Below are 21,103 nucleotides of genomic sequence, written 5' to 3'. Positions count from 1 at the left end.
AATGTGTTTACAGTTTTTCTGTATTTTTTACAAAATTATTCTGGCAACCACAGCTGCCAAAATTATTTAGTAAAAACTATTTTAATTATTTTTACAGTGTAGGAAGTACAATACCAATAAATAATTACAAGTAATGTTAGATAAAATTCATACTTGTACATATGTGTACAAATAATCACTACAAGTATAATATATATATATATATAGAGAGAGAGAGAGAGAGAGAGAGAGAGAGAGAGAGAGCCTATATTAGTGCTGGGCAACGATACATTTTTTAATCGCGATTAATCACATGATTTATCTGCGATTAATCACGATTAATCACATTATGCACAAAATTCAATAATGAATTCAAAATTGTATTGCGCAATTTTTTCATTTAAAAATATGGAGTGCGGAACTTCTGATACGTGCAGCATGATTGCGTGTACATTTCTGAGCGGCAAAAGTGATAGATCTCCAAAGCAATATATTGTGAGAGGGCCGTGTGTTACCGCGTCCCAAACGACTCAAAACAACAAACCACAAAGTTAACAAAACGTTGCACTCCACTGTGCTGAGCGAGAGCGCTACTCTGCTGTCTTCACGTGCTATCGGAAACTTCCTGTTTCCTACTTATCCTTTAGAATCCTAATTTTAGAATCCTAATTGAAACGTTGAACTCTATTTAACAGGTTGTTCTTGTGCTTAATCTTGAACATTGTGTATTCCTAAATGCTGCCATGCTCTTGAATTAATTATGTTGTTCCTGGGAATTAACTCTCAGTGTGTTTTGCCAGAGGAGCAGCGACATGCGGCGCTGAGATAGTTTATCCATTGATTTGTATCAAAAGCCCCGTTAGAGACACATTTGAGGGCAAAAAGACATCTGACACAGCAACATATTTTGAACTCTCCACCATTGGTTTCAATTCCTACTTGCGCAACCTTGTGTACACTCTTTTTTTTTAGACTTAAGATTTGCTTGCTACAAATTTTGACCTTTTGTGACTCCAGCCTGTTGTTTATTTTCTTATAGTCTTCGCTAAGACTTGTAGGAGAAAGCTTTTTGCTGCTGTTGAACTGAATGCATATGTGACAGTTAAAACGTTGTTGATTTAACATATAACATGTGCTACTAATCTGCCTGGGACTTATTGCACCGAACTTTTCTGATTTCTTAACATGACCTCATAATTTCATTAACTATACACAGCCTGGAGGGATGATATAGCCTAGTGCAGTGGTTCTTGTTTGGTTTTGTTTCAGGACCCCAGTTTTTTATTGGATTTATGAGCCTCAACACAGGAAAAAAAAAGATCATACAAAAATGTAACAATTTTGACTCAATCTCATAGCAATCTCATAAAGTGACTTTATTTACCTTTTTTATTTTTACTCTGATGTGGATACAGTCTTTCATATGTAACATTGAATTTATAAAAAATAATTATGCATATAATTATGTTGCACCACAAAGACACATTGTTCTTGGCACAAATGTTAATTCTTGTTCCAAGTGAAACTGTCTGTACGCTTCATGAAGTATAACTAGCTTCTACCAAGTGGTAGATAAATTTGTGCCAAAATACTGTGGATTTTGCTAAGAAAAGCAACATTTGATGAAAGCATTTTTTCTTCACTCTTCCAAAATTGTATAGGCCTACTTATTTTACCATTCTATACACCAGGGTTTCCCCAAACAGGGGTTTAGTGAGTTGATGAAAAGCCAATAATTAATTATACTGAACATAACATTTAAATAAATAAATGGGGATGCATGATAATCATGAGAGTGAAGCACGCAACACGTAATTATCAAATATGAATTTTTTGATTTTTATAATACAATTATAATTTAAAACAGAACTGTATTTCTGGCTTTTTTTTTATTAATTAAAGCTACTGCTACTATTAAAAATTAATTAATTATATGCTATTCTTATTATTATTATTATTGTCAACATCAGGTAATCATGATCATGCAAAATGTATATGTGGAAGTACATTTGCAAATTGATAATACTGAAATGTTTGACATTATTGACAATTATTATGAATTATTAACTTAAAACATCAGGAGAACTTCAAGTATTTATTTATTCATTTATTCATTCATTCATTCTAAGGGATTTTTGTTATTTTGTCCCCCCATGACCCACCATCCACTGGTCTAGTGATAAAAGTCTTGTCTTCTGTTGCGTTTAGTGTCTGATTTGACTGGATCGTGGGTAGGTAGTAAATAATACAATGCAGATTTTATGCTGAAATACTTTTAAATCAGTGCTATGCTTTTTATGCTGGCATTTCTTTTTACATTCTGGAGCCTAGATTTATGTGACAAGTGTGACATTCACATAAAAAAAGAGCCAATTGTCACTTCCTGCACATTTCGTAATGTCTCTATGGACAACTGGCTGCGGCTGAACTTGGACACATGGGCAACCTGGACCAGGCTGATAACAGACTCACAGCTGCTGCAGAAAACCTGCTTTGACAGTTAATGAGAGATTATGAATTGTTGGACGCGTTCGAATAAGATACATTCTGTTGTCGTTTTTGTACAAAGCCATTGAGAGATCACAGGAAAAAGAAGAGGAAAAAACACAAAAGAGCATCTCTAAATCAGTAGGTTGTCTGAAATGACATAAGACACTCCATATTTCGGAGTCTGTGTTTAATCTCAGCCAGAGAGACCTTAAAAGGAGAATAAGAGGAGTTCTCCTACAGTAGAGAATGTGCTAGATGCATTAGCACCACTAAGGACACTTCTAGTAGCTTCATTGACGTGGTACAATCGGATCGCCCAGGGCTCCTAGCCACCTCCTTTATCAGTCCAGCATGACGGGAGAGTGGAGAGAGGTTCTGTCTGCAGGCCCTTGCTGGAGATATGACCACGTGCCAAAGACTTGTCCCCACACACAGGGGAAACAGATTACTGAGGGACAAACACATAAACCCTTGAGAGGTGGGTGTTGGGAAGGGAACGGGATGCAGTAGTAAGAGGAGAGAGACAGATAAAAAATGTGGCGCTGCAGGTGTGTTGTCTGAGTAAGTCGCTCAGGGTGGGCAGTACAGTTGGCAACGACAAAAAAGATCTGAAAACATATATAAATGTACCACTTTTTTTGAAAATGCACAATTGTGATCCAAGTTTTTGGGCATATATAGTGCAAATACTGTACTGATATTGTAAAACGTTATTATCTAAAAAGATTTTATACTCTAATAAAAAATAAAGGCGTTGATACTTCCACGATGGACCTGGAACTTTTCCTTTGCACAAAAGGTTCTTTATAGTTGAAATAAGTATGTTAAATTAATAAAATGTTCTTCACACAGACATTTGTTTTAAGAACTTATTATTTTATTGGGAAAAAAATATCTTTGCAACCTTTAGTTTAAGAATGGATGATAACAAACATATTGATATTAGGGATTTAGATTGTATTATGAATTTATATATAGCTGGCTAGATTTCTTTCAATTTGTAGTCCGTTGCTGATTTCAAATTACATGACAAAAATTGTAGTTATTACATTACACATTTTAGGTAATACAATCAGACTACTTTTTGATTACTTTTGACCTACCTCATTTATCTTATTGATTTAAATAGGATAATCTTATACCATATTGATATAAAAATATAAAGACAAAGGAAATATATTCTATTCGTTGTTATTAACAACATGAAGTGCATTAAACATTACATTATGTCAAGGTTTCCCAAACTGGGGTTCATAAAGAAACTGCAGGGGGTTCGTGAGTTTAATGAAAAGCTAATAATTAAATCATAAAAATGTATAATTAAAATTGCATCAATCATTTTAAAAAAATCTTAATTTACCTGCATGTCATGTGATCATTAACCAATGTCAGTGGTTATTGACATATTTATATGAATATTAACATTTTAAAATCTCAGGAGATACTTCAAGTAAGTATGTTAGGTGAAAGGGGTTCAGATGACAAAAAAGTTTGGGAATGGCTGCACTACATGTAAATAAGAAATGACATGAACTTGAGCATGTACTGGGTTTGAAAGACAAAAGCCTTCCAAAGACATAGTAATAGGCTTACGGGGTTAAATAACCGACTGAGTGATAATTTAAATAAAAATGAACGTGTTCATCAGTAGTGGATGCAGTATTAACACACTTCTTATACCTGAAATTATTATTATTTTGTAAATCCAGTGGTCAAATGCTGTAGCCACCTGACTACTGACTGGTCTCTGTGTGAACGTCCACAAAACTGAAGACTTTCTGAGTGTATAAGCGGTAGCTATTTTACAAAGGAACATTTAAACGATGAAAAAGAGGAATTAGGGAGAATGAATCAATTATGAAGAATTTATTGCTATTTTATGAATAATATGTAATCATGCAATCAATAAAAAAGTAACTGTAGTCTGATTGCGAGTATTTTAAAATGTCATTTTTAGATAGCTTGGAGTCCAGTTGTAATTGTGAGTCAGTCTGTTTAAGTATATATTCTTAGAAGACAGACTGACATTTATATGGCAGAAATACATGAACGTAATGACAAAATTATTTCAATAGGAAATCAATAAGCGGTCATTCCAGAGATGTCACTGAGCGGTGTGATTACAGATTAGGCTCTATCTTCAGACCCAGGGATAGTTATAGTATGTATTTGACGGCTCATAGTGATTTGTTGCTGATTGCTGAGTTGATTTTTTTTACAGTCTTTGTATGCTCAACAAGCCTCTGCCAGACTCGCAAAAAGTCCTTCATCGTGAGTCAGTGGCTAGAGGTCTCCATCGGAGCGGTACACGTGACTCATTTCATCACACGCCAGGAGATGACTTTCCATCTACACTTCACGGATTTATCTCCCTTTGGCTGTGAGAGATCCTTAGGAGATGAACCACAATACTTCAATCACAATTAAAATCTAAATTAATTTTGTATTAAGCTTATTTACTTTCCTAATACACATTCAATGGCCCGATTCATCTGTGCAAAGTTTTTCCTCAGTGGCCTTTTTTTTTTTTTTAGCTTGGATCTCAGTCTGTGAAATGAATTCATCCTAAGAACTCCTTATTCATTTTAGCCATGTACAATTCACCTTCTGTCTCCTTCATCTGCAGGCTAATATTTTAGGTCTGAAAGAAGGATTGGAAATGGCCTTCACTTTAAACAGTTCCTTTCAATAAATTATACAGCACCTTTTCGTACTTTTTTGGGTGCTAAGTATAGTTTTGAAACATATTACTCTTTTCACTAATTAGATTTAGAATTTTAAGCAATGTTGCTACACAAAATGGTGTTCTGAAGTACCATTACATTCAGTCTCAACATTGTGAGCATTGTAGGAAATTAACAACATGCACTGGTTGTACAAATTTCAAAACACAGACCGATATCATTCCTGCATGAACAGGACATCGTCAGATATAACATCATAAATTCATAATAATTGAGGTAAAACCCAAGAGTTACCGCAGTCATTTCAAACTGTTTGCTTGATGAAACTGAATAGGGACCAGCTGTCAAGAAATGAATGTTTTACGGGGTCATATTGTGAGAAATCAAATTTTCCTTTTCAACTTTGATTGTTTTACGAATCTGTCACAATGTGATACATGCTTTGCAAAGAGGCTGTTATTGAAGGATGGGGCAGTTAAAAGCTATACTGGGTATGACAGCAACCCTGTGTCGTGTGTCTTAGCTGTTGCTCATTTCACATGTAAAGGGGTCGTTTCTTAAAAGGGCACAGCAGCAAAAAAAAAAGAACCCATTTAATTTTTAAAGGTCAGAGAGAAGGTGGTAAATGGTCATTACAATTGTTATAAAAATAACTTAACTAACATAAGTCAACCTCAAAGGAAAAAGTTGTAAAAAAAGTCAAATAATATTTCATAATAATAATAAAGCATTTAAAAAAATAAAAATGTCACATTAAAAGAGCCAGTAACAATAAATTGCATAATAAATAACATCCCTGCCATTTTGTCCTTAATACATACATATATATATATGTGTGTGTGTCATACTGACTTAATGATTTTTAAGTTTCTGTTTTCTGCTATTGCACATTATTTTTGTTAGGCTACCGCAGTAAATCACTGAAGTTTTGGCCCTGAACAAAGTTACTTACTATACAAAACTTTTAGGTTTTGCTGTCTCCGAGCTATTTTAGCCAGCAAAATAATTAGCTTTACTCGATTTGATAATTGGATTGAAATCATGAAATAAATTAATAAATCGAATGAATATTTCCACACTTCTGTTGATTATGTAAAAGTCTGTTCATGTGTGAATGCTGACAGAAAGATACTGAGCCAGCAGGCAAACCCAGAACAACATGGGGGTGGCATACCCTGCTGTCTATAAAACCAATCTTCAGCGATTAGGATTTTTACACCTCTTATGTAAAGTAAATCATCCCGAGTGGGAAGAACAAAGGGGGGATGGAGCCAAGCTGGCAGTGGGGAGTGCTGATTCAGTCCCCCGCGTGCCGTGGGTTTCTATGACACTGCAGGATCACAGCTTCTCTCGCCGAAAATCACCACGTTTGATGAAGAGCTTCAGTGCTCCAAACCCCATAACACAAACCTGTATATCATTGCTGATATTCAAACAAGGTAATAACAGTTCTAACAGAGCAGATCAGATCCAGGCTAATGTTTACACAGGAGACTCAGAGGCTAGTGGAGATTCGTCTTTGTGTATGTCGAAACATTGTTTTTTTAAACACCAGTTATATCTAGACTCTCTAATTCAAATAAAAAAATTTAAATATAGCATTGTAGGTGGTGGGTAAAGTGTAAGTGCACAACTATAAAAGAGGCCATGCTATTTAAAAAGGTTCTTTTGAAGATTTGACCGCTGAAGAGAAAATGCCATGGCTATCCTGTTACACAACGGCTCCATCTGTTGAACTGAGCGGAACTCAAGTCCGTTTCAGTGAGTCGTGCTTCATAGGTTGATGTAGATAACGCAGTGGGCAGAGGGTTTCACTGTGGTCTCTCTAATTGGTTTACTGGGCTTAAAAGTAAAGCTGAGCAAACAGAAACATGAACAGTCTGGTCTAAAAATGTTTAATGTGCTTCTAAATGAGGATTACATAAAAGGAAAAAACAAACAAACAACAAAACAAACAAAAAAACTAAAAGAGCAAAGCTATGTCAATATGTTTATATTCACTCATGATGTCTTATACTGTACACTGTAAAAAAAAATCCTTACTGTAAAAAAACGGCAGCCATGGTTGCCGGAATTTTACCGTAGAAAAAAATACGGAAGCAACATTTTAGGTTTTACGGTTTTAACTTAAATTGACAGTTAAATACCGTAATTTTATTAACTGATATAATGTTAATTTACCAACCTATTGAAGTACTGTAATCTTTTTTGTATCTTTGTAATACACTGATAACCACCAAATGCAGGTGGTGATGAGAATGTCACATGATGAACCAAAGCCCATCACAAGCAGCTTTTAAATAATAACTTATTTAGCAGGTGCACAGTGTCATTCACACAAACGCTAAACACCATCATGGTAACACACATGAAACTGAAATAATGCAATAAACATTCATTTAACAACATTAGGTGTAACACACAACCCTATTATACAAAACTGATAAGAAAAAACTAAGAAGAAACAGTTATTTCAACAAAAAAACATCAAATTTGAAATGTAACGCAGGGAATTCTGGGAATGTCAATTTACGGTTATTCACTGTAAATTATACAGTCTTTTTTACTTCCAAAAACGGTATACTACCGTAAAATTTATGTCCAATACATCTAATGCCAGTACAGTTTTTCACTGTATATAGTAGGGGAATTTACCGTTAACCATTTAACAGCATTTTTACAGTCTTTTACCGTTAAATTCACGGTCATTCTTTACAGTGTATGTGTGTATATATATATATATATATATAAGACATTTCTGATGTTACAAAAGCAACAGTAAAGACATTTAAACATTTACAGTAGCACTTTACAAACATTGTTCCGCATGTACATACTATGTACTTCAGAATCAGAATAGCCTATGTATATAGGCTAAATCAAGTACATACTTTGTACTTGATCTAGTAATTACAATAACTGTGTAATAAGGTACTAACCCGGAACCTATCCATGTAATTACCTTATATTTTCCAGTACTTTCTTAGGTAAGTACATGTTGTTATAATGTAACAAAAGATTTATATTTCAAATAAATGTTTTTTTAACTTTCTATTCATCAAAGAATCCTGAAAAAATGTATCACAGCTTCCAGAAAAATACTAAGCAGCACAACTGTTTTTAACATTTATAATAATGAGAAATGTTTCTTTAGCAGCAAATCAGAATGATTTCTGAAGGATCATGTGACACTGAAGACTGGAGTAATGATGCTTTTGATATAATGATATATTTTTTTGAATATATTAAATGGAAAACAGTTATTTTACAATTTAATATAATTTAAAAAATATGTTTTGCTATATTTGGTCCATTACTTAATGTTAGGTAATGCATTAACCAATAACAATAAGTAGCCTACTATTTTACAGTATTTTCAATCTTTGTTATTGTTAGTTAATAAAAATACATAAATTCACAGTTAATGTCAGCTCCATTAAATAATATTTAAATAAAACAGACATGACTTTTGCTTTTAATAATGAATTAGCAAATTCTGGAATTAGCTTAGAAGTATTTTTCATTGTTTGTTTGTGTTAACTAAAGTAGTTAACTAATGTTAACAAAAACAGTCCGAACTTTTGACATTAATGTATATTAAAAAAATAATACCCATTTAGAACGAGTTATCTTTTAATTTGAGGTATATTGTTACACACCAGGCTTACAGATTTTCCACATTGCTGAAAACCCCTCCTAACGTAATCCGCCAGGCTCAGACATTTCATTTGAGACCACTTATTTATTTTAAAAGGATTTAATCATCATGATTCCCAAAGATTTCCCATGAAAGTGCTGTCTGAATGTGAATGAGGACACTCTCTCTTTAAAATAAATTAACCCAAACAGCGCACTATACTCTAATCTGTCCTTAGCAACAGTAATGGAGAGTGTATTTATGGGTTGGACAAAGCTAAAAAGCTCATTGAGAATATAAACAGAGTAATTAGGAATTGTGTTTTCCATACAGTCGGTCATGGTTCCACCTGGCCGCGAGCCATGATGTGGTTTGTCTCATGGGAGTTAGCTGCTTCTGCCTGCTGGAGCTCAGAGGGGAGATGTTTCGGTGGGAAGACGTGGTCTTGCTGGCCTGATTCTCATAGAAGCACACCATCTGAATGTTCTTCTTAGTAGCTTATCCATATCTGCTGCTCTTGACAGAGGACACATCCAGTTCACGTGGGATGATCCCTTTGATGAAAGACTGGCTCATAACAACCGCACAGTGTATACAGAGCTGTCAGCACTCATGAAACATTCCAGTTTTTCCCTCCGCTTGATGACTAAGCCTCTGTTTTATTTATTGTGAAGCCTTTAAATTTCTCTAAATGTTATTTTTGGGAGCATAAAAAAAAACAAGCACACTATGTCTATGTACAGTATTACTTGTGTATCCCATACGGAAGAAAATATATTTTTAAATATATTTCACAGTGTACAAAAAATTGGTAAAAATATATTTGCTAAAATATGTTTGAAAATATATTTACATTGATATATTTTCTACCAATATATTTTTTTGGTCATTTTTGTATTTATATATATATACAGTGGGTATGGAAAGTATTCAGACCCCCTTACATTTTTCACTCTTTGTTATATTGCAGCCATTTGCTAAAATCATTTAAGTTAATTTTTTTCCCTCATTAATGTACACACAGCACCCCATATTGACAGAAAAACACAGAATTGTTTACATTTTTGCAGATTTATTAAAAAAGAAAAACTGAAATATCAGTTTTTCTCGATTGCTAACACACAATTCATGAAACAATTCACCACAACTATAAACACAATATCAAAACTATACACCAAATTGTGCAAACTTCAGCCTTCCAGGTCAAAATCAAATAGTTTAGTCAAAAACATGTTCTCTTTTGTCAGACTCAAACTTTGACCTCAGATGATACACAAGCCTGTCAAATAAACAGACTATTTTCCTGCCTAGAGAACACTAGTGAGATCAATTCAAAACACTGTTACAAAAACCTCCTTTTGGGAAACAGGAATCCTTTTGCTAGTCAATGTCTGTTACAGTAAATTCACGAAACCTCTGACTCTTGCATCAAAATCAAACAATCACTGCAAATATATAATTAAATTCATTATTAATAGACTTAATTTTTAAGTTTTTAATAATTCTAAGATTTTTTTTTTTTAAGTTTTCTTTGCCACTTGGTCACTTGCACTTTATTATCATACAGTTTTTCTCGATTGCTAACACACAATTCATGAAACAATTCACCACAACTATAAACACAATATCAAAACTATACACCAAATTGTGCAAACTTCAGCCTTCCAGGTCAAAATCAAATAGTTTAGTCAAAAACATGTTCTCTTTTGTCAGACTCAAACTTTGACCTCAGATGATACACAAGCCTGTCAAATAAACAGACTATTTTCCTGCCTAGAGAACACTAGTGAGATCAATTCAAAACACTGTTACAAAAACCTCCTTTTGGGAAACAGGAATCCTTTTGCTAGTCAATGTCTGTTACAGTAAATTCACGAAACCTCTGACTCTTGCATCAAAATCAAACAATCACTGCAAAACCATTTCACTTGCACTCAAAATCAACCGGTGCTCTCAGATCACACACACACACACACACGAGTCAATAAAATAAACACTATGGCGCATTCATTAGACACTACAGAGAAAAATGGAGAACATAGCATCCAGAACATTACAGAAAAAAGTATATTGTATTGAATAAACACTTTTGCAATTCTGTAAAAAAGTATGGTAATAGGCCAACTGTATACACGGCAAGAACAGTATTGTGCTGAATATTGAACTTTTGCTAGTCAATGTCTGTTACAGTAAATTCACGAAACCTCTGACTCTTGCATCAAAATCAAACAATCACTGCAAAACCATTTCACTTGCACTCAAAATCAAACGGTGCTCTCAGATCACACACACGAGTCAATAAAATAAACACTATGGCGCATTCATTAGACACTACAGAGAAAAATGGAGAACATAGCATCCAGAACATTACAGAAAAAAGTATATTGTATTGAGTAAACACTTTTGCAATTCTGTAAAAAAGTATAGTAATAGGCCAACTGTATACACGGCAAGAACAGTATTGTGCTGAATATTGAATAGCACTGAATGTTTGTATATATTCAGCACTTGGATACTGCAAAAATACTGCAGTCCAACTGCAAAGGCCAAAAAGGTAAAATAAAACTTGAAATGAATAGCATGTTACAGTACACTCAAATACTGTAAGTTGTGCAATTGTAAAATCAGGGTCAAGGAGAGACTCATTCTGTCTCAGCATCATGTCTTTGTGCTTGAGTCCGGCCTGAGGTCTGACAGATCCAGCCTTGATAACACCCTCTAAACCCTACTCTTTCTCTCCTCATCCTCCACTTCTTACATGTACTCTTCCTCCTCTCCTTCTCAGATTGTTTCCATCTATTGTCCGTATCATCATTCAGTCACCTGTGCCACTTGTGCACTCTGAACCGGCTCATATTTTGTACAGTTGGTTTGATCACATCATTAGAAACAAGTGTGAACAATTTTGAATCGTTGTGTACAAACGATGACAACTGTGCTTTAGTTGTGTTTAACTTTTGCCGCTTGTGTTTAGCATTTTGCAGCACAAATGCATCACAGTGTGATACGTGTTTAAGTGAATGAGAATGTTTAGAGTTTTACAAAAAGAGTGCATGAGATTTGAAAATATAGAGCCTAACTGCCTGAATGTGTTTAAGGTTTAGCAGAAAGAGTGCTTTATTCGACAAATTGGTTTAAGCTAGTGAGAATTTGGTTCAGAGATTGGGGTTTAGTGTTTTAGCAATTCAGAAAAACTGTAAATAGAGGGATGCAAATGCAGTAAAAATCAGCATTAAACTGTAAGAAAAGTTTACTTTCATTACACTGCTGTAAAGAGATCTTACAGTAGATGAAAAGCACTAGAAGAGAAAAGTTCAAAAACCAAACAACAGTGTTACGTCCCAGAGAAAGGGGATGTAACTACAGAATATATAGTAAACACACATTGGAATATACTGTAAGTTACTGTAAATAAATAAATAAATTCATTCATTCATTCATTCATTCAGCATCCTCTGCCAAATTGCATCACAGTATTGGTAGTATCCTTATTTGTTATAGCAGTTTCTTAGTCTTCTGACAAAAGACTTCTCTGCCTCCCCTAGACAGTCATCTCTCAGTTCTGCACAAATACAGTACATACTTGGCTACAAATCAATTCAACAGTAATGAGTTTGAGGGTGTTCAACATGTGCCACAGTATTTACTGTACATAGAATAATGAAAGTTCTCTCATCTGAAGTACTGCTGCTATGTACTGTAATTATATTGTAAGTGTATTGTGTAAGTGGTATTGAAACTTTGTAGATGAGCCTGTAGGCTAACTTCCCTCATGGTCAGTCCATGCAGAAGAACATGTTCAACTACAGTGCTTTGTATTTCGTCAGGAACAAATTAAATTTGACCTCATCCCCTTCGTTTTTTGATGCTTGAGTTAATTATATTGTGTGTTTGTGTTTTCTGAATGAGAACATGGTTAAACCTGTGAAAAATGATGGCGTTTTTGTGTAGAGTTTTACAGAAAACACTGAGCAAATTGGTGAAATGTGTTAAAAGTTTTGAGAAACGTGTCTTTGTTTCGAGAACTGCATGAATGGTTTGGAAAATTGGGTCAAATGAATCAGTTATAGTGTGTTAGCAATCAAGAAAAACGGTAATGATGATGATAAACATCACGACTAAATTTTAAACATTTTCAAACATAAATTACATTTATTATTGTTATTATTATTAAACTTTGCTATATCTATTTAATATACTGTATATTGAATCATTTTAATTGATGGCTATGTAAGTAGTCATTTCATGTAGAGCTTTGAGAGCTTGTAAAAAGACTTCAGACTTCACTGTTCAGCATCCAGGACTAATTAAGGGGTAATTCTTATTCCCCATGCATATTCATTAGCCCTCATGGTTCATTCATTCAATTAGTCATCTTACATGCATTTCGAATGCAACCATTGATAAGCGTTGTTAATCCTCCCCACACTGCGTGCATCCCATCTTCCCAATTATCTTTAGATTTTTATTCAATTAAGTACATGCATCAGTTCATTTTTTATAAAAGCAACCAATGTGTTAAAGATGCAGCCTGAACAGATCACACTATTGTCATCACCAGTTCTTCCAGGTCATAGCGTGGACGAATTAAGTTTATTAATCCAACTAAAACCCAGCACTTATCATTTTCCAGTGAGTCCATTTTGGACTATCAACGGACCCGGATGAATCAGACGTGGTTCAGTCTGACCTTGTTTACTCGCCCATATGAGTCACTATTGATTTTCTGATGATAACACCAGTACCACAATTCAGCACTGTGGTAACAGGTGATGTTGGAAAAGAGAGAGTATTCACAGAGTTTAAAGGGAAGTATGGTGTGATCAGTCTAACATCCTCAGGAGATTAACCCTTAATTGTCTCGGCTTGATCTCTGTCCCTGCTCCAAAGTCACTCCTGAACCCCTTCAGCTAAGCCGTGCCTGTCTGATAATGCAGACGGTTAGAATCAATGGGTTTCTGTCATTTGTTTCACCGTAAATTAGTCATGCCAGACACAGTACCATTATGGTGTTTGGGCCAAGCTGTGCTGAGTCAATTTAGCAGAGATGTAATGAAATATTATTAATCATGGCAAAGAATATTGCAGTAAAATTAGAGTTCTGTTTTCAATGAAACTGAGATTTTCAAAGGTTTGTAGGTGTACTGACTTTTTGACTCTCTGGAAAATTCCACTCTAAAGCAACATTTGCATAAAGAAGTGTTTTATATTTCAAACAAGGAAACCTCAGAAATATGAAAAGTAAAGTAAAAAAACACTAAAAAAGTTCTTTGATTTCATTTTTGGTAAACAAATGAATAATATTATAAATAAATAAAAATAGTTCGTAGGTAACAATGTGCAAATGCTTTGCATACAGTTTTTACACATATAGTATTCTTTAATTTTTACATCATTAAATGGATATCTCACCCAAAAATAAACAACACAAATATTTTTAGAAAAATAACCCATCTCTGTGAATCCATATAATGCATATGATCCCAGTTGATAAATCAATGCCTTCTGAAGCTAAACGATAGATGTGTGTAAGAAAAAAATATATATTTTACGTTATTTTTAACAATAAAAGCCATTGCTTCTGGCCAACTGTCATACACTTGCCTTATATGAATTCACAGAGATGGATTATTTTTTTCTACAAATCTTTGTGCTTATTTTGAAGTAGGAAAGTCATATACATCTGGAATGCCATGCGAGGGAATAAACAATGACTGTATTTAAATTTTTGGGTGGAGTATCACTTTCAGGTCTATAATCCCCATTATGCTGAATAATACCTGTTTGTCTAAAAAAACATCCAGTGTCTCATATAAAGCTCTGAAAACCTTTAAAACAGCATTGATTTTCTCCTGTAGGCTTACATTATAGCACAACAATAATTATATGTTTTTATTTCTCAAATCAGGAGGTGTTCAATGTACAGATGAACAGTTGTTATTCCGCTCAAACAAATAGAAAACAATGGTTTGTTTGGGTGATGAATCAGAACGCAGCCACACAGAACGGTTCAATCACAAACTGGTCTCATGATCTCCAGGCTTCACTGCATTTATCTTCTAGTGATATAACAAGATAATATTTGAGCAAAATAAACAGGGCCATTAAAACAGTGGCTTGAAGAATGTCCCTCTAATCTCTTGTCTTGGAGAGAAAACGTGGATGCGAGATGGCACAAAATTAGCCAGCCTATTTTTGTAACGTCTGATTTATATACAAATGCCCAAATTGAATTTGATCTCATTCCTGGAATGTGATTTGATTGTTTTTCATTGTATAGCTCCAGCATTCCTTACTTTATCATTGCGGGGAAATTAAGAAAGAATGTCCTCCCAGATAGCGTAGTAGATTATATAGTAAAGTACAACCGTTAGTAGCAACGTATTAAAATAGTTTTTATGAGCTGAACTATGCAATCTCTAGTGAAAAAGAAATACACTAAAATGTTTTTGAAATACATTTATTTCATGCTAAGTATACTGCAAATAGTATTTACATATTTATGTACTTAATAAAAGTACTCTGCAATTGTACTTTTAGTATACTAAACTGGAATACTTCAAGTCTGCTAAATTGGAACAACTAATTTTGTACTTAATGCACTTTAACTGTATGGAAGTAGTGATGATGTCTAGCAAAAGATACACTGAAGTATATATGATTGTGCTGAAGTGGAACTATTGCAAGTATATTTCAGCTACACTTTTTACATATTATTCAAAAATCATACAATCCTCATCAATAGTGACATTAAAACACATTTTCGGCTTAATATTAAGAAATATGCATTGTATATGCAGTACTCCAAATAAAGTTGAATTATAATTTTTATATCAGTAAATCTCGAGCGGTATGTCAGTAAATATGTTAATAGATTTGAACTATACTTAGTATGAAATAAATGTATTTTAAATATATTACTTTTTTTACTAGGGATAACATTGGACTTTTTTGAGTTTTGCATCAAGAGTTTAAAAATCTATTCCAAAAATATTTTGCACTAAACTGCATTTATAAAAAAAGTTGTATTTTATTTTTATTTACCTGACAAAATGAACAAATATATATATATTACAAAAAAAATACTGTAAGCTATGGATGAGTAGAAGTGTGTTATTTTGGGTCATACACTTTTGACTGTAAAACAGTCTCTTCAGTATGTTTGGCCCAAAGCGAGGTTAAATTATGCTTGACTGCTTTAGGCTGCCTTTATTTAAGGTGTGAAAAATGTACGCTATGACTGGTGATTCCTGCGAGAGAGCTTTAAGGTCCATCATTTTAACTCTTTTCCATGTTTTTGGCCAGACCTATCCATTCAGGGAGATGGAATTTTTCATTTTAAATGATTGCGCTGTTAGCAGCTTTCATGCAACCCAATTGAAGCTGCAGATTTTGACAGATTACTGTCTTTTTTGGACATCAGGCTGTGACGAAACTCAACTCCGCATTTACTGGAGATGCTCGCTGACCCTCAAGCTCCAACATACATCCAGCGTCATTCATTCCAGTCTAGTGACAACAGAGACCTGCTGAGCAGTACAAACTGAGAACGCTAAATCACTGTGAAATCACATCTTTTCAGGGCCGCAGACTGGGAAATGTTGCTGTTTTTCCAGAAAGTCTCACAGGAGCTGAGAAAATGTGCAAAACTCATTTAAACTCGGAAGCATGGCGAGTCTTCTACGATCCCTGCGGGTCATATTCTGAAGTTACTTAAACTCCGTACCATCTATTTCGGCACACATTTATCAAAATTACCTGGGAATTTGTGGATTAAATTTGAATGACACGCAGATGTGCATTCCTTCTCTGTACTTTAAAACGTAACTTGAGAATTTAACAAAGTCTTTTTAAAAATTCAGCCATGGCAAGCAGCGAAATAAACTATTTTCAGCTAATGAAATTGAATGCGCTTCACAATAATAACCAAAAGACTACATAGTAAACAATAACAAACTGCAACCAGAGTTTGACTGCCGTCCGGATTTTTGTGGCTCTGTTTTTGAGCACAAGGGAGGACAAACCAGCTGCTACAAATGCGGAAAAAGGGCTAAGGGTAAGGTCAGATGTTAACAGAAAGTAAATAGTAGTTATTATTATTTACGAGGGAGATGGTGATTCAAAATGGATCGAGTGTTTGGACATCATTAATGCAACAGAAATCTCCAGTTATTATAGCAGGAAGAAAAACACACCAGGTGCTACCAATATAAAACAACGTCTTATTAGTTTCCTTATTGCTAAACACAAAGAAGGAAATGGCACCCCTTAATGAACAATAAACTACAAATCATGTGTTTTATTGCCAGATTTGACAGCTATCTGATCATTCAGTAAAGCTGCTATTTTGCTTTTAAATATCTAAACGCAAGTCAAGGAGCTTTTCTTTCGCTCATTGTTCCTTTTGTTTATTGAACACAGATGCATCAGTGGACACCAATACATTGACATGGCATTGAATCAATAAACTGCACAGAGAATGTCAATGAGCATCCTACTCATTTCATTTGCATAGACGAATATAAATCTAATATTAAATAAAGGCATGTCTTTCTTTTATTCTCAGCTTTTTTCAGACTCATGCTTCTGCTTACTCTGGATTACATGAAATTGCATGTGATTGCTTGTGATTTTCAAGGTAAGTTGCTTGGGATAAAAGTGTCTGCTATGTAATTATGTATAATGCAATGCAGATCTGAGTAAATGAGTCCTATTTACTCTTCTCTGTTCATTTTATCTTTAGAGGACCTTTTCCCTCTACTGCGGATGCTCTGTAATGAGTGTAAAGAATTAGTATTCATGTCTGTGATATTACATTTCTGGAGTTTTCCTTTTAATCAGGGCCATATGACCCTTGTATAATTTCTTGCTTCTACATCTGTCCCATTCTGTTCCACATTATAATGGAGTACATTTCCCAAAGCAGGAAGAGGAAACTGGTTCTGAAATGCAGGGGGAAACAAAAAACATTAACACCAGTATGTAACCTATGAATATTTTCCCATAGAAATCCAATTGAGCAGTTTATGATAATTTACTTGTTGAAATGCATTACTTTTAGATAAAGCTTGTTACGTAACCCACAAAGGGTCCAGTTATATGATAGTCATTTGATTGTATTTTCACTACTGTATCTAATATCTGCGCAATTCAAAAGGAGCCGCTTCCTGCAATGGGTGAATTATACAGATGTCTGGTACTTTGTGTTCCAGCGCATGTGGAGCACAAAAGCAAAGGTAGAAGATGCTATCATCATAAAATCCAGGATATTAATATGATGGCTCGTGTCCCATGATTAACTCCTGGCATAATTCGCTTCTGCCTGTGAGACAGTGTGATATTTCCAAACCGGTGTCTTAAAATAAGGCTCAGATTCGAATGTTCCACAGGCATCAAGAGCAAGAACAATTTTGAAGGTATTCTCATTCTTCTTACAAAATAGCTATTTGCCATACATTTAACTGCTGACTCAAGTGAAAACATTAAGAAAGCCTATATAGACAAGTCATACTGGAAAAAATATTTGGTAAATTAAAGATTTAATATTAAATCTACACTACCATTCCAAAGTTTGAAATCAGTATAAGAACTTTTAATGTTTTTGAAAAAAAGTTTTTTATGCTCACAAGGCAGAAATTATTTGATATAAAAAATACAGTGAAAATAGTGAAATATTATTTTCATATATAATTTAAATATAATTTATTTTTGTGATGATAAAGCTGATTTTTCAGCCGCCATTAATCCAGTCTTGTGTCACATGATCCTCCAGAAATTATTCTAATATGTTGATTTTATGCAATTTAATGCATCCTTGCTGAATAAAAGTATTCATTTATTTAAATAAAAAAAAGTACTGACCCTAAACTTTCAAACGGCAGTGAATATCTATAGAATTACAGATTTTAAAAGTTCAAAATACACATTTTCAATAGCCACTTCTGAAAAGGCCATGGGAATAAGACATGAGGACAAACAATAGCATCTTGCAGTAAAATGCCATATGAGGCATATATACTGTAGATCCTCTAGTAAATGAATAGTTCTCTAGGGAATCATTAATATACATCTGAATGTATTTTATATTTATACACCAGTCATTTTACAATTGCTTTATGTAAGGGAGGATTTTGAAATAGCAGGGCGGCAGCAAAATTCAAATGTTCCCACACATGTAAGCAAATACATTTTTATATACAGAGTTACATAACTGTCTAGCTTCGTTATCTCCATCACAGCTTTTTAAGCAGTGTTCAAAAGGAATTCAGTGTCAAGGATTAAAATCAGCTTTATGTTTTGGAGTTAAAAAGCATAACAATATTTGTCATTTCATTTGAGACAGCATACATTTTAACCTATAGCCGGAAAGTTCATAGTTCATAAGCAAAACTTTTACAGTCACTTTTGCTTTATTAAACAAACCTTTGTATTTATCTATATACCTAACCACAGAATTTGAGCATAATATTATTTGCTTGTCTCGCTAAAACCCTCACAGCTCTGCCTTGCAGCTAAATGTCTGGCCACAATCCAGACAGATGAATTACGATGAGCTTTTCTTGCTTCCATAACAGGAGTCGCTCAGAAAAGCTTGGATTCCATAATGGTCTGTACCCTTCATACAAGACTGGAGGATTAACGTTTTTGAAATACTAATGGATACCATAATATTGCAACCATCGTTCTCAGCTGTCTCATTCGCACATGATTAAATAGCCCTTAAGAACATACTAATTATTTCAGCACTTAGTCCTAAGTAAACCTGTGTGACAGGGATGTGTAGATGAAAACTGGTGATAAAAACTTTAAGGTTTAAGTAGTTTGTAGGAATCCTAATCCTAAAATACCCATGTGTACTTTGTAACATCATCATGTGAAAAAACGTGCCTTACGAAAATGAGCATTAACCTTCTAGAGCCACTCACCAGAACTTTCATTTTCGAACTGCCACAAAACATACAACAAACAACAAAATAAAACATTGCCTGATTCACTTTTATTTGTTTAAGAAATTTCGCCACAGCCACATTTTTCCAATCAATGAGCCTAGGTTTGAACTTTTAGTTTGCAAAAATACAAATAAATAGTCAGCTGGTGTTTTTTCAATTCCCTAGAAATGTAACACCAAGCTTAAAGGAGTAGTTGTGTCATGACAACTCTTGGAGTGATTTGCATGGTAATGTACATGACAATGTTAATGTGTTTGGTCTTGGCGGAATAGACACTACGCTGCTGCTGCTGTGGCAGAGCAAGTACCGAGACTTGCTACTGCCAATACATCCACAACTTGCTGCTGTGAGCATGTAAGGAATATTGCTGCTGCACATATAACATATATGAATAACCCCTGTAGCATACATCATCAACCATAGCAGATCTATACAGGTGGAGCTGGGGAAGGTGGAGGGTTTCTGAAGTGCGCTGCTACTGCTACAGCAAACAGGAGAGAACCAATCAGCTGTGCCATGTGATAATGATGTCATTATGTCATATTGAGTTAGATCTATCGGACTGTGCCATCTAGAGTTTCATGCTAGAACTTTGTATTTCACACAAAAATTAAAATTTGCTGAAAATGTACTCATCCATGTATATGAGTTCCAGGTGTTTCTCGTCATGTCTTGTGTATTTAAAGTGTTCCCGGTTCTTAGTTCTTCGTCTGGTGTTGTATATGTCTACCTCCTCTGCTACGTGTGTTTTCCTGGTTCACTGGTTATAATGAAAGTCTCCTTGTTGATGTACTCCTCGTCTCCTTGTTCCTTCGCTCCGCACTCCCTCACAGTAGCGAACGTGACAGAATACCAGACCTAAAACAGTAAGCGGTGCCCCTTCTCCCCGTGTTTGTTTTTTGTTTTGAAAGTCTTTTGTTTTCCTGTGTGTTTCTCCCCGTGGCATGGAAGTAGCCGCTCGTTTTATCGCCCTAGCCCACAGAGATCTCCCCTTCGTGGAGTATGCGTGGGAGTTCAGCAAGATCGCTGCAAAAACAGCGCTGGACGACGCCACGCTCAATTGCTATCGCCCCGTGGACCTCCCAGACACCACAGGACTGAACTGGAGGGAAGGGATCCTCTGGAGAGCATCCATCCCCAATTCAGAACCAGCCCACCGGCCACGGCATTCTCAAGCCCGCCGGCCGCTCCGAAGTTAAGCCCGCCGGCTGTGGCATTCTCAAGCCCGCCGGCTGCTCTAGTGTCAAGTCCTCCAACCACGCCTTTCACCCTGAACCTAAAGGGGAATCTAAGGAGGAGAAGACGGTTGGTTCTAGTCCCTAGGCTTGCTCCAGTGTTGGCTCCATCCCCAGAGCTCGCTCCAA

This window comes from Sinocyclocheilus grahami, unplaced genomic scaffold (assembly GCF_001515645.1).
Source record: "Sinocyclocheilus grahami isolate Dianchi unplaced genomic scaffold, SAMN03320097.WGS_v1.1 scaffold124.1, whole genome shotgun sequence".
Lineage (NCBI taxonomy): Eukaryota > Metazoa > Chordata > Actinopteri > Cypriniformes > Cyprinidae > Sinocyclocheilus > Sinocyclocheilus grahami.
This window is presented reverse-complemented; position numbering follows the sequence as displayed.